At 42.1% G+C, this 14461-nt stretch overlaps 1 protein-coding gene across 3 annotated transcripts in view; it reads right to left on the bottom strand.

Annotated features, from left to right (window-relative positions):
* The window catches only part of uvrag (UV radiation resistance associated gene), a 91391-nt gene that overhangs the window by 16369 nt on the left and 60561 nt on the right, over positions 1-14461 (bottom strand). The gene's annotated exons all lie outside the window — the stretch shown is intronic.

Here is a 14461-nt window from a genome sequence, read left to right as displayed (position 1 = left end):
ATACATGCTATCAGTCAATAGCACTTAGGATGAAATGGTAACCTAATTAAGCATGAAAACCCAGAACTATTGTAGTTGTGTCCAAAAAACTGCATGTGGCCCACGGTCTGTTACAAATTCATGCCAAGCTTTTAACCTCCTGCCATAAGGGATAAACAGAGGCACATACAAATGGCATTAAATACCATGAATCCAGTGAACCCATATATATGTTCGCAACAGCCAATTGTTCAAGAACATGCGACAACACAGCGACGCCTGCTGGAAACGTTGGGAAATGTGATAAGAATAAAAATGATTATTCTTCTCATCATCGTTGTTATTATTAATAAATACCGCTGTAATTCTGCCAACGGCAAGATCAGTGGTTCTCTTCTGTCGTTATTTTACATGACCACACGGCAGTGCTCCTGCTGGACAACGGCTCTAGCCCCAGCCTCTGGAAGCGCAGGAGCTGACCGGGGTGCCGGCCGTGACTGCAGACTGAAACTCTCGACCCTGGGCTGCCATCCCTGTATCATTTATCAGCTTTTTTGGCTACCGGGACACATGATGAGACTGGGGGTGCTGTGGGGTGCAGTCTAGGCCTCCCTGCACGGGGGGGGGCCCTTGACCACATTTTAGGGGTCCTTAGAACAGATGGAGCAAGGAACCCGTGATGGGGTGACTGACAGGGGCTGTGTGTGGGGGAGGACACCAATCGTGTCTTATTGCAGTGCAGGTTGTTCACAAAACAAAACAAAAAAAACACTTTCTGCTTTGACAGGAGCTTGATAAGCAGTGGAAGGGCATCTTATTTTGAATGGCTTTTAAAGGCAGAAAGATAAATTAATGACAAAAGCAGCTCTCAGGGCCATACAGCCTGTCAGGCACAGAGCAACCCCTTTTTAGAGGCGCTATGGCCCAGCATAGATTCCCCTGCAGGGAAAGACATTGTTAAAAGAACACTAGTTTCAAGCAAAAAAAGAAAAAAAAAAGTTCCAAGATATTTGGTCCACTGAGCTGTTCCTGAAGCCTACTTAATGACAAAATTGTACATTACGAATTATTACGTGATTGAATTGGCAAGACTTCACTTCAGTGCAGTTAAGTCTCTGTGGGTTCACAAAAGCACTGCCAATTAAAACTATTTCACTTCATTTTCAGCGCAAACTTCTGGCATGATCTGGGAAATTAGTCTAGTCAGAGTCATTATGTTGTTTGGAAGAAAACGATGGCCCGTTTAACTCAACTCATTGTACTCGCAGTGTTACAGTTGCTAAGGCCTGCATAAAGAAAGAAAAACTTGTCAAAGCTAATTGTCTCAATTATACGAGCATAGACAAGATTAATCAAGGTCTGATTTCACTTTGGTGAAAATTACTCCCTGTGAAACAAATTAAGGGTTTATTAAAACGACAAAGCCAGTTGTGTGCAATCTGAAAGCGTAATTCCCAAATCTAAGAGGATGTTGAAACTGAAGGCTTCCACATGGCAAAATGAACAGACATGCTTTTCCTTATAAGAAAAAGAAAGATAAAGTGCTTCTATTTTAAAGAATAGCTGGGTTTTGTTTCTTGCACTCTACATGCAACAGGTGGTAGCGACAGAGCCAACAAACCAAGCTCTACTGTACTTTGCAATGTCTGTGCTTATGGCAAGTTAGAGAACTACCAAACAAAAGCCTACTGTCAGATCTGCCTCTCAAAGGGCTTGAAATCCAGAAGATAAATACTGGCCCTGCAGGCCTAACAATTATTGTAAAGATACCCATAGTATCCCCCTAGACATCCACAGACTGCATTCTATTGCTCATTATCGAAGTTAGACAAATTATCAAAAACCAAAAGAAAAGTTATTTTATTTATTAGACTACAGGTTGATGCCAAAGACGAGCAAGGAAAAAAAGGAGCAGTTCTGACATTTTAAGTATTAGCAGACCTCCGATTCGTAAGTGGGAAGGATAAAGATAAGCTGCTCCTGATCTCAAGTACCATAAAGCTCAGACACTGTGTTCTGTTTTTAGAGCAGCAGAAACAAAGTGTATATTATACTTTGAAAAGAATAACATGCACCAGAAGTTTTTATATCAGGAATAAAAAAAGACCAAACAGCAACTGTTTTCACGGACAATCGGGCCATTCAGCATTTTTGTTTCTAAGTAAAACCATTTATTATGGGGCACTCCCATTAAACTGAGAAAGGGCACAGTTGTGTTCGGAAAATACTCCGAACTTCAGGAAAATAAAGAGTTGAAAGTGGGATGAACGGCTGCTGACAGTTCATCATTCAAACCATGAAGGATTACCAGAATTTTGCTCAGAAAAAAAAAGTCAGTGATCTGTGCAGCAGATTTAGAAGAGAGAAACTGAAAATAGGACATGGTTTGGTGTATCTGTGGCTGTTCTGGCACCCTTTAGTATAAGAAAAACACTCACATAAAATGAGAGAGACAGGGTTGAATGGGTAAAACTTAAAGAGGTCCATTAAAATACAAAGCGCTCTCCAATATAAGCTGGATCTAGTCAGTATTAAAGCTGGACGAACATAATGGCTTGATCTTGCGCTCTGAAAAGACCCAGAGGTGCTCCTAAGTGTGGAAAAAAAGTATTTAAACAATTACACTAAAAAAACATTTAGGAAAGTTTTAGTTTCAGTTTTCATTCTATTTGTAAAAGAGAGAGAGAAAAAAAAAATGGGGGTGAACAAGAACTATGAACCCCAAGGCTTGGCTGAAAAAGAACTTCAGCTCATTAAAAACTACACCGAGAGACAGAGAGCAAAAACAGCAAAATAGCAGCTTGTCTGTGCTTCTTCCCAAGATTCCCTCCTTTCAGAAAACCTACAAATAGAAAGCGTATTTCTACCAAAGGTGAAAGGCCGACGCACAGTGGCAGAAAGGACACACAGGGCACAATTAATACACTGTGGCTGCAGGGTCACTTCTGGAAGATACACAATGGGATCTGGGGAGCAGAGGAAAACCTTTATTTTCTTTTTCTTTTTGTTTTGCAAATCTGGTACCCATTCAAAATTGTATGGCCCATAGCGATTCCAGGTCTTAAGTTTATTTTGGACAGTGAACAACATTCCCCACTTGTTCAGATCCGTCCTACTGCAGCATGGTATATGTTCAGAGGGTAAGGCTGCGCATTCTCATCCAGGGAACAGATCCTGCTCAATGTCACTGCCCGTTCCGTGAAGACAAGCGCAAAAGCTCTGCTGGTACGGATTAATAATGAAAATGAACCCTGATAGTGAATAAAGCACATTTCCTACCATCTTAAACACTACGGAAATAGTTTCTTAGACTAATATTTATAGATTCTAACACAGATTCTTAAAATGAACCACATCAAGATTAAAATGTCGGGCTTTTATTATGGTTTAATAATACTGATGCTGTGCGATATTAAAACAAAACCAAAACAAAGATCATGAGCAAATAATCCCTCCCCGGGAGAAGAAAACACAAGATCATCAGATCTCCGTTTTGGACTCGGCGTCGAGCCGCAATCTACCAGTCAAAAAAACATTCCACCATGATGCCTCACAATAGAAAACCAAGAAGCTTACACAGAGCACAAATCTTTTTTTTCGTGCCCAGATGTGTCACAGCCTGAGCAAGCAGGATGAAAAACATAACATCTAAATGTCTCAGAAAACATCCACTAGTCACGTCTGTCTGCCGTGACGCCTCTACTGCTATCTGCCGGGTCGTCCTGAAGACCGTAGCTCGGAAGTCTTGACGGCGGGCTTCGTGTTTTCCTGTGGATCCTCTCGCTAGCACCCAGTGACTGTCCCCTCCGCTGCTCGAGCTCTGTGCTGAGCCCTGACAAGCTCCCAGCGACAGATCGCAAGCTTGGGATCCTTCCTTTCCAAATCACCGGCACTGTGCGCTACCTTCTCTCTCGCTGCCCGCCACTCGGACGGCCCCTTCCAGTGGTCCCCGCCACTGGCTGAGGCTTTGGTCAGGGATTAAACAGAAAGAAAGAAGGAGTGGAAGACAAAATCCTGGATGGTTTCACCTAAGAAGGGACCAACCTCACACCTTTTTCATGTTAATTTCAACACAACAGAAATCCACAGTGTATCCCACTAATTGCAAAAAAAGCAAATACAAAGCCCAGAAAATGGAATCTGATTGAGAACGAGAGCTGTTTTGTACCAGGCTAATGAGCACTTGGATTCTTGTGCTGAGTGTAATTACAGTCAAGGCTTAGCCTGTTTAATGCAATTTCCTTATTCTTTTTTGGAAGCTTGCCTTTTGTGGAGGGGGGGGGGGGATGGGGGAAGGGTGCATTTTAGCTGTTTTTAAAGTTATCATATAAAAAAAGCTTCAAATAAAAATAAACCCCAAACATGAGGTGAATATATAACGTCTATAAACATCTAAAGCTGTAGAAAAACGATTTACAATATTACAGATTTTCTAATTAGAATATATTTTAAGCAAATGTCTAAATGACGTGCCTAAAAAATAAAGGTATTTTCTGTAAACGCTCACATTGAGCTGCAAATATAATAATGTGCAAAGTACCAAACCAGTGTGCTAGCAGTTTTTACTGGAAATTCATTCGAAATAAATGGATTCAGACAAAGGGGAGAAGATTATGAATTGTCGTGTGTGCGAGAGAAATGTTCCTTCTGAACAAACACTCACAAACAGTATGAGCGTACAGTCCACTCACATAGAGTATGAGCTAGACAAAAGGCAGTTCTGTGCTGACCAAAAAAAGCACATTATAGTCATTGTACCTTATCTCTCCAAAGCTTCCTGGAAAGATGAACAAAGAAATGGAACGGGATAAAATCACAGAGTGGAGCACTCCTTTCTGGTGTTGAAAGCCACCTTCCTTTGCTATCCACTCCCATCTCGGGAAAGTCGTAATGAGGAGAAACATGGCTCTCCGCACTTTCTACCAGATAACCGCTTACAAGTCAGCTCATAGAGTCTCAGAGATACTGCTCCGACATTCCTGAACAAGCACCTAAAATTCCGGTGTCTTCCTGTCTATGGCGGAATACTGCGGGACCTATCTTTCTCACATTCTCAGGTTTATCACACAGATCTCTATTTGACTTTACCGGCACTGCTCTAGACACACAGACAAACAGGTTGAGTTTTTAATTTTAAGGCCATTCAACTAAATGCACTGAAATCCAAGTGTATACACAGTATGTATTCAGTGGTTAAATTTCTAGTCCTATATTGTTTCTGTAGTGAAAATAAACATTAAACCATGTTGGTCTCACTGCATTACTTGATAACATATATCAAATTACCTTTTCACTTTATATATATGTACATAACGAATACTTATATATTATTTATTCACAGACACACACATTAGATTTACTACAATCTCAGTTTCCTAGGGAAAAAAACCACTTTTCCACTATATGAGCTATTTTAAAGTTTATATCACTTTTACACAATACACTAATTGTGCCAGATCTAATTGTTATTGTTAGGACGTATACACCCTAGTAAAGCAACAGAATGTATTAGGGGGTTTTCATCAAGTGAAATCATTTGAAAGATTAATCTACCCAGAAAACACTACTTTCAGTCAGAAGAGATATATTTCCCTAGAGATTGTGGCAAACGCCTTCCCCCAATTAGCAACTGGCAATTTTTCTTCCTTTAATTTAATCAAACACTTCTAGAGCTTTAAAAGCTAAAAGCAATTTATTTTACAGTTGGTTTCATTACCCACTTCCAACTGTAAAATGATTCCATAAGACTAAGGGTCTTAAACTGAAAAAGTGCAAAAAAAGTATCAGCAATCTCTTAATTAATAAGAAACCCAATAACTCTACATTTAGGAATGGTATGCTGTAGCAACGGCTATTTTAAGACAATTAATTATCCTGGCGATCCGGCAGAATATAATTGCCAGTGACAAGGAGGTAACTGAGCTTTCTAATGAGGTTATAATTCCTTTGTGTGTCAAGTCCTGACACTTACGACATTTGGAGAAAGATTCTGTTGGCTTTGCAAAAACAAAATGAGACCATAATTTATGTTTGAATTTGATTTTTTTGGTTGTATTTTCATCCGTAATAATGTATTTTTAAACCCATGATACCCTCCATTTGATGAAGATGAAAAGTCACAGCTTTGAAAATTTTGATGAAAACCACATGGCGTGGAAAAAATCAAAATCCTGACATGTATCTGAATAGTTGACATTTTTAAAATATCAACCATATGGGTAAGCATTGTTTTATTTTAAATGACTTTTAATTAAATCCAGAGGAAGAATACATTCCATTTTAGATATAAACTTTGAATATTACATAGGGTTTGCATAAATTAACAGCAAGGAGAGTCTGAAAACCTTTTGTCATTAATAGGTCTTAATTTTTTGCAATCAAAATCTGCCCATCATTTGCTCTGAGCAAAGGCTGTTTCTCTGCCACTTAAATTCACTTTATTTCACACATTGCTACCTGTCTTCCATTTTGCATATGAAGATCCCTGTGACAGTGCAATACTGTTAGTCCTAAAAAACTCATTAACTTCTTTGGTAGTTTTACTAGGTTTGTAAAAAAAAGCGTTTTGCTCCTTGTTTTATGGAAGATCACTTTCTTCACTGTATTAGATTAGGTTCCTGTCTCAGGCAAACCCTTTGAATCTTCCCAAATCCCAAAGTACTGTAGCATCCAAGCCCTGTGTGATATGGCATGATTTGGAAATCTTGGAGAGACAATTAGCGCATTACTTCAAAATGGCCATTGATAAAAAAAAAATTGGACTATACCAGTACGTGACAGGTACATTTTACCAATACCTGTAAAAAAAAAAAGGACATGACTTCATGGTCTGCTGTAAATTAGGAGTTTTCTACAATGTCACCCCTGTTAAATGCTGCAATATTCATTTTCCTTCTCTCTTCATCTCGCTCTGCACATTCAATTTTTTTCTGGTAGAAATCTGACTGGATGGATATAAAAGTTATCAAACATAAAAGGAGCTTCATCTCAATGTGCTTTTAATATCAAAGCGATGTGGAAAATGCTGGATTCGAGGAAGCATTAACCTTTTGCAGGCACTTTCCAAAATGACTGTTAGCTACAAAATTTTAAACAGATGTAAACACTAGCCAAGCCATTAACAAAATGACTGGTCTCTTAAAGCCAACACTTTCCTGAAGCTCTTAGCCGTGTAGCTGTGTTTTGCTCAGCTTTGTTATTTCCCCGTGTACAAAATCTGTTCGTTATTGTAGCTCGCATTCCTATTTTATCCTACAGCACAGAGAGAGAGTTAAAGAAGCATCCTGGTCTCCATCTGCCACATGGCATATGGAACACTCACTGCATTAAAAATAAGAGGCACTTTACATAACATAACCTATTTCATCTAAAGATAACATCCTGTCTTTTTTGTGGCATTTCATGGCGAGATTAAATGGCCACAACGGTGAATTACTGGTGGAAAACAAATACTGTACAAAGCAACTGGAGGTCCTACGAATCACCAGGGTGAATCACTAGTCTGTTAAAATAAAAAAAGGCAAAGTCACTATAAGGGCATACGTAGTTGACCGGAACCTTTGGTTATACACACTAACAGACACTGGATTTAGGAAAGCTCAAAAAACCTCACATGTGGATTAGCAGGTCACTTATCCTTTTGACGTCCAGAAAAGGGGGCGAGTTTTAGAACTGGAAAGCTGGAGGAAGATGTTTCTGGGGGAGTGGGAGTAACTGGATGTTGACGCGTTCCAAACAACGCGGCCACCCTCTCTTTCTCTTTCTGCTGTCGCAGCTCTTCCCAGGCCAAGCGCCATGCAGACCCCGGCCGTGGAAAGGGCAGCCACCCAGAAGCCGACGCAAGAGAAACGCACGGCGTGACACATGCTCAGAGACCCTGGGGTTCCTGCACGCCGAGGCCCGCTGAGAGCTCGGCCCCCGGCTTCCTCTCCTGCCTTGCCCCCTTCACACACCCTACTTCAGCTCATAAAAACAGATGTGGGATGCAGCACACAGGATTAGCCTTTTCCTCCAGTATGTATTTTGTTTTGCAAAGCTGGTACTTGGCTCATTGGTGGCGATAGGTAAACCTCTCTTACTGACCTCAAACCATGGAAATTCAATTAGACGATTTAAGTGTTTCATAAAGCAATGGGTGGCTGTGCAGAGGAATTCTAATAAAACACAGCAGCAGCAAATCGCAGTGCGCGGACGGCCGCACTTGGCTCAGAAGCATAAAATGAGAAACCGCAGGCCAATGACATATTATTGCAGTCCTAGATACGTTTATAAATCACTTTGCTGGCGCAGGCCCCTGGGAGGACCGGGAGGGCCACGTGAACGGGGGGAGTCTGCGAGCGATCGGCCGGCAGCCGGGACCCCCGCGCCAGGCCGGAGGAAGGCCACCTTCCCGGCACCCCTGGTCAGGGGAGGGTGACCGCGAAGGCGACCCTGACGCGCACGGGGGGGCGGACTCCCCCCGAGGGGCGCCGTGGCTCTCTGGGATGCCAGAAAGGCTCGTGGGGCACACGCCCAAGGTGTGTCTTTCTGGGGTCACCCCTGGCTCATGTAAGGTTAGGGCTGTGCCCGTACCTCCCCGATCATCTTGGAAGCCCTCCAGGAAGGGCACCAGTCCGCCATTTTATAAAGTTAGGCGTCTTTATTACAGCTGTGAAAACTGCAGCATGATGGCGATGACCCTGTGTCATAAGCATAACCAAAAGGACTTCCTTTTGACATTCTGGTGACAACGACACTTCAGACTCCAGACCCCAGAAAGAGCAGCCGGCTGTGAATTGGTACTTTCCTGTGTGCCAGCGGAGGCCAAACCTATGGGCTGGCCTGGCCCCCTGATCCTTAATGTGTGTTTATCTGACATGAATTCCACACGATCAACAACTGCCATCAGCTCCCCACACTGCGCCATTGAGGAAAATCCAGAACCACACTAATTCCTCTTCACTAACTACTGGAAAATCAAGAGATCAAGAGGAAAGAAAAATCACTCATAATGGCAATAATACGCATTCATAATGGCAGATCCACAGCAGCTGGAGCCTCCATGTTTTTTGTAGTTGTTGAAAAACAGACCACAGATACACTGTGTGCAGTTAAGGAAGCATAACTAACAAGTCTGCATCATCGATATGTGAATCTGTAATACTATAACGACCTGGTGCAACAGCGACAAAGAAAATATTCGCATAGCAGGCTAACGAAAAAATAAAAGCATCTGTGAAGTCTCTGCTAAAGGACGTCTCACCACTAGATATGCTGGAAGTGTCAGACATCTCTCAAGGCTCAATTATGAACTCTTAGAAAAGCGGAGCAGCCAATAATACATGACAGCCTTAATAAAACACTCACAGGTTTATTGGATAACGTGGTAAGCCACCAGATCATATTTTGAAATTCTCATTGTGCACAGTAGCTTTTAATTTTTTCCAGTGGTTTCAGAGCAGTCAGAGCTGATCCCACAACAGAAATGTTCACTTTGACTCTGGAACACAAGTCCAATTTCAGAAGCAGGGCTGTGCATCAAATTTACAAAATGGTTCAAGCACCTGCATCTGAAACTTACCGGCGGCCTCCAATAAGTGTTAAAGAAAAATAAGGAGCATTTCATCTTCTACTTTTTGTTGTCAAACGCTCCCGAGCTGGCAGTATTAACAAAATGATAATATAAGGCTACCATGTGTGTTTAAAAATTGTATGCTTTACTATGACATCTCTTTCTCTTTCTGTGTACTTCTGTAGTCTGGAGTAGTGGGTTGTTATGTAAAGCAAATATAAACAACATATTTCTGCAGATTCTAATCAGGGAGGGGCTTGACTCCTGCCTTTAAATTTTTATGAAGCACTGAAGCTACATTAGTGAAGAAAATGGTTGCTGTTCTGCCACTGATTCTTGGAAAGGTATTATTAGGGACATCTTAAACCTTTTGACTTTCCTACATCAGCACCCCCTGCTTCACTTTCAAAGGACGCTCTCTTCAATATTCCTTGGGGTCACAAAAAACATCAATATTACCTAATAAATTAGCTGCCTGGAATAAAGCGTGGGTAAAATGCAGGCGTTTACAACAATGAAGAATCAGGTCTTGCCTCCAGGAAGCTCGGTACGAACTTCACAATTAATAAATCATCGTGGAGTACGCAGCCCCAACACAGCTGTAATCCCCTGCATATTATTTTAAGATGTTGTATGCTACCTATCACTTTCCACCAGCTTATTTAACATACAGGCTGCTGAACATTTTTATTATCAGGAGTCGCCAGTTTTTTATATATCCACCCAATTTGGAATCGCCTGTTTTGTGTTTTACATTTCCCGGCTTAGTGCTACGATGCTTGCCTGCGCCCGACTCCTCCAACCAAACCCCCTTCCAGACTCTTGCCCTCTTACCACGCGGGAGGGACAGCGCTGCGTCTCTCTCCCCCGCAGCAGGGCGAGGCTGGGAGGGGGGTGCGGTGTCGCCAGAGGCCGACTGGCACGTTCCCGGGATCGACCCCGCGACGCCTGGATCGGGACCAGAGCTCAACCTGCGCTTGGGCAGTCTCCCTTCCTGGTCCAGCCGTGCGGGAGCCAACGTAAAAAATAGCTTATGCTCACATTCTGATAAATTGTGCTTTGTTTATCATCGGTTTTCTGGAATATGATAAAAGCTCCCCAGCCTTGTTGACGCAGATACCCTGGATTCTTTCAAGAAACAGCTGGATAAGATTCTCGAGTCAATTGGCTGCTAACTACCAATCAGGCTAGATGAGCTGAAAGGCCTCCACTCGTTTCTAACCTTTTTTATGTTCTTTAAGCTGACTGATTCTCTTTTTTCACATCGGTATGTCGAAAATTCTTTTCCTAAAGTGGCATCCTAATGGCACTGAAATATAAAACACATTTCCACAGAGGCAGAAGAAGTGAACCCCGTTTAAATATAATAAGAGTCAAGTAGTGTGGGGGGTTTAATGGCCAGTGGGTCCTAATCTGACCATAAGAGGCCACTGCCTTGAGCTCTGTGGAGCTCCAGTAGGGTGGACAAAAAGCAGACACATATGTCCAGTACCAGCGTAACTTCCTGCCTCCGTTCAAGAAACAAAAGTGATATAGTTATCAAATAAAAACCTTTAAAATGGAAACTGATGTTTCTTGTTTGCTTCAAGGGTGGCAGGAGGAAAAAAAGTGCTTTGGAAAAGAAAATGGCACCAAAGGGTTAACAAAAAGTTCAATTCCTGCTCCTGATAGCTACAAAAGAGGTGGATAAATAACCCGTAGACTGGCTTTTTTAGGAGACACAGAGGTTGTTTGTTGAGATGAGGTGTTACAGGGCGGCTGTAAGAATAAGAGCCTGGTTGTGTGGATGAACAAGCACACACAGACGCTCGGTGTGGGTGAGGGTTTCTGGGACGAGTCAGGTTGGCTCACAAACCGCAAATACCCTCGGCATCGCAGGTCGGGCACTAGAATAGCGCCTTCTAAATAGTCTATCCTTCTGAGCGTCGCACGTGAATAATCGCAAAAGGGAGTATTATTTTTCCCCTTCTTATTTACCCGTCTAGCTTAAAACATAATAAAACCAACAGCGACAAGCAGGGAAAAGCTCTACACTTTTGCTGAATGCAGCACTTTCGAAGAGTTCTGAATCATGAAAGGCTGCATTCCCCGACTCAACCCGACTCAGATCGGATTTTATTAATCTAAAATTTTGAAACCTTACTTTAAATTGAAAAAAAGTGTCTGCTTTAGCTAAGTGTGTTTTACACATTTATATACAGGTAAACATACAAAAACTCTAGGAAACATTAAAAAGCACATACATATATGAAACATGTGACATTGTTTCATTAATAAGGTACAAGTATTTCAAAGTCACAAAGAGCCACTGTAATCCTGAAGAAGGCTGCAGAAAAACAGAAAAGGAAATAAGGTAATAGCTGGAGATAACTTTCACGAGCATTAGAACACTCCTGATATACCCCAATACACCAAATTAATAGCCCTAACTTCCAAGGAAATTAAGATACCAGAGTTCCAGGCTGTTCTTTTTCACATGCTCCTGTGTCGTGCCGGCTTCATATGGTTTCCATAAAATACAGTCGCAGGAGATAATGGCAGTGAGGCATCCTTCCAGCGCCAAAAACATCCTCTGTCTTGCCAGCTGATTGGCTTCGTTTCCACTGGCGGGGCCTTTTTGGATCATAAGCAGACCGAATCGCGCTTCGAGTGGATTGAAACTGCGGCACCAAACAACTCGACTGGGTTTTGTTTTGGGTTTCCTAATGCCGCCATGATGCCCTTCGAGAGATGTCTACCAGAACAGCTTTTCTACTGCACGCACACCAGTTCCAATGTCCGCAGCCGAACTGTTTGCCTCTTGCCTGCAGTAAGGGGGGAGGGGGGGGTCTGTGTTCTTTTTAAGACTTCAGAAGCCCTGTGCCTACACTAGTGTGTGGCTATAGCACAGGGAACAGTTATCATCCATATCCCTTCACTAGTGAGCACCTCTGTGTGAAAAGCCAAGCAACGCACGATTTCCCAGCAACAGGACTCAGAGGGAAGGTGCTCAGCTGGTCCGTCTGATCAGTGAAGCTCAGCCGTTATAAACACGAAACAAGCAAACCTTTGCTTATTTTTTAAGAGGTTATTCAAATCACCTGTTCAACATGACTTCTCTGTTGTCACACAAGCGCTGAATCTGTAAAGGCCATATGAGATCTGTAGCTCCTGGTGCCATTCGATATTGTACAGCGGACAGAACTTAAGATATCCTGTAAAATTTCACTTCTCATATTCAGAGGAATAATCTTGGCCATTACAGAAGTGCCCTTTTACTCTGTGTTGCTGCCCACAAGCTAAACATGTATTTGTTAACAGGAAGACATATCAAGCGTATCTAATGCTTTCTTTCCTGGTGCTTCCCCGCGAAGGGACACAGAGTAACACTGTAAAGGCCTGGTCAATACCCAAGGCTTCAGATACGCAACACAAACTGCATCGGTGTAATTAGCCCCACATGCCTGTTTCACACAGCCTTTGCGGATGAAAAATGCGCGTGGCACAGGTCCATGCAATTGCATTTGTTAAGAGCCAGTTTCCCTCACGTGGGTAATTTGTCTGTGTAAACTACAAGCCCCGCCACTTCGCTCACAGCATCTATGGCTTCGGGGCCTTTCTGATGGGTCAGCTCACGCTGCCACCTGAACAGATCTCTGGCATGGGCTTGGTGGAACTGTATCCAGCCCCCCTAAGAAACCAAGGCTTTATATTAATACTAGGCAGCGCTGCCAGCATCCGGAAAGGTAATTTAATAATGTTAACGTCAATGGAAAACTAACAAGAAACAATGCAATACTGTACTTAAAAAGGAAACAAGCACAATAAAATACACTACTGGCAATACGTCTGCTGCTCGATCAGGAAACACTCCAAGCACACACTGTGTCATTTCTTTGCTGCCTTTTTGCTGCAAATGTGTGGTGTGCCTGTTTATTTTTTAACTTGCATATGCCTTTGTGTTAACTGCCACACAATCTGTGAGCTTGTGCCTGTAATATATAAGTGCATATTAAATTACAGGCTGCATAGATGAGAAGTCACCACTGGATTGAACCTAGGATGCAAATGGAGATTTGTACCTCACAGATACAACAAAGCGAGTCCGTAAAGGCGGGCTACAATAAAGGGTTTTATCATCTTGCAGACAAATGTGATGAAGTGCGCTGCTTTTGCGTTTTTCTCTGTACACCAAAGACATGAAAACAGAAAGAGGAACTGATAACACCTGACTCTGCGCAGTGTCCAGTTACCTTTGACACGAGGTATAAATAAAAACAACATATTCAGAGGCCAGAACTTCAAAGAGCCCCTCCTGGTGCTGTTCTTTAACCAGCTGCCCTGTATCAATTTCAAACAGAGCACATGGGGCAATTTTATAAAATATGTATGTTTAATCTTTTACATTTAAGACAGAAACTGCTGTGAAACCAGATATCTGGTTTGTTTCAACGGCAGGGCACAAGAATTCCTATGTACGGCAGACTAATTCGGGTGCAAATAACACCACTCAAAACAAAATAATAATAACCAGCCCTTTAGAAACAGCCTCACAGTAAATTATATTTAGTAGAAAACTAAGCTCAATTTTCTAATACTTAGGGTCAGTAAAGCTGCTACTTCCTAATAAACCCCAAAGAGTTAACAAGAACCATACTGCAAATTTATAAAAGGAAAAACTGTTGCTTACAGAATAAGAGGTTGAACTGTTGGGTTTCCGGCCCCCAATTACAACTAATAAAGAAAGTCATATACAGGGCAACTACAAAGTTACTTAATGCATACCGTTGCTTATAACTCCCAAATCATAGCACATATGTTTGTGGAATGAAGTGTGCATGCACAAAGGTCCAAACTGAAAACGTTTCACAGATTTCCAGATTGTGCCACTGGGGGATGCTAGTAACACAATGCATTGTCTTGTCTGATTTGTCCTTCTGCAGACAATCGTGC

This window comes from Lepisosteus platostomus, chromosome 7 (assembly GCF_059453375.1).
Source record: "Lepisosteus platostomus isolate fLepPlt1 chromosome 7, fLepPlt1.hap1, whole genome shotgun sequence".
Lineage (NCBI taxonomy): Eukaryota > Metazoa > Chordata > Actinopteri > Semionotiformes > Lepisosteidae > Lepisosteus > Lepisosteus platostomus.
The sequence above is the reverse complement of the archived record's forward strand: the minus strand, read 5'-3'. Positions and strand labels throughout refer to the sequence as shown.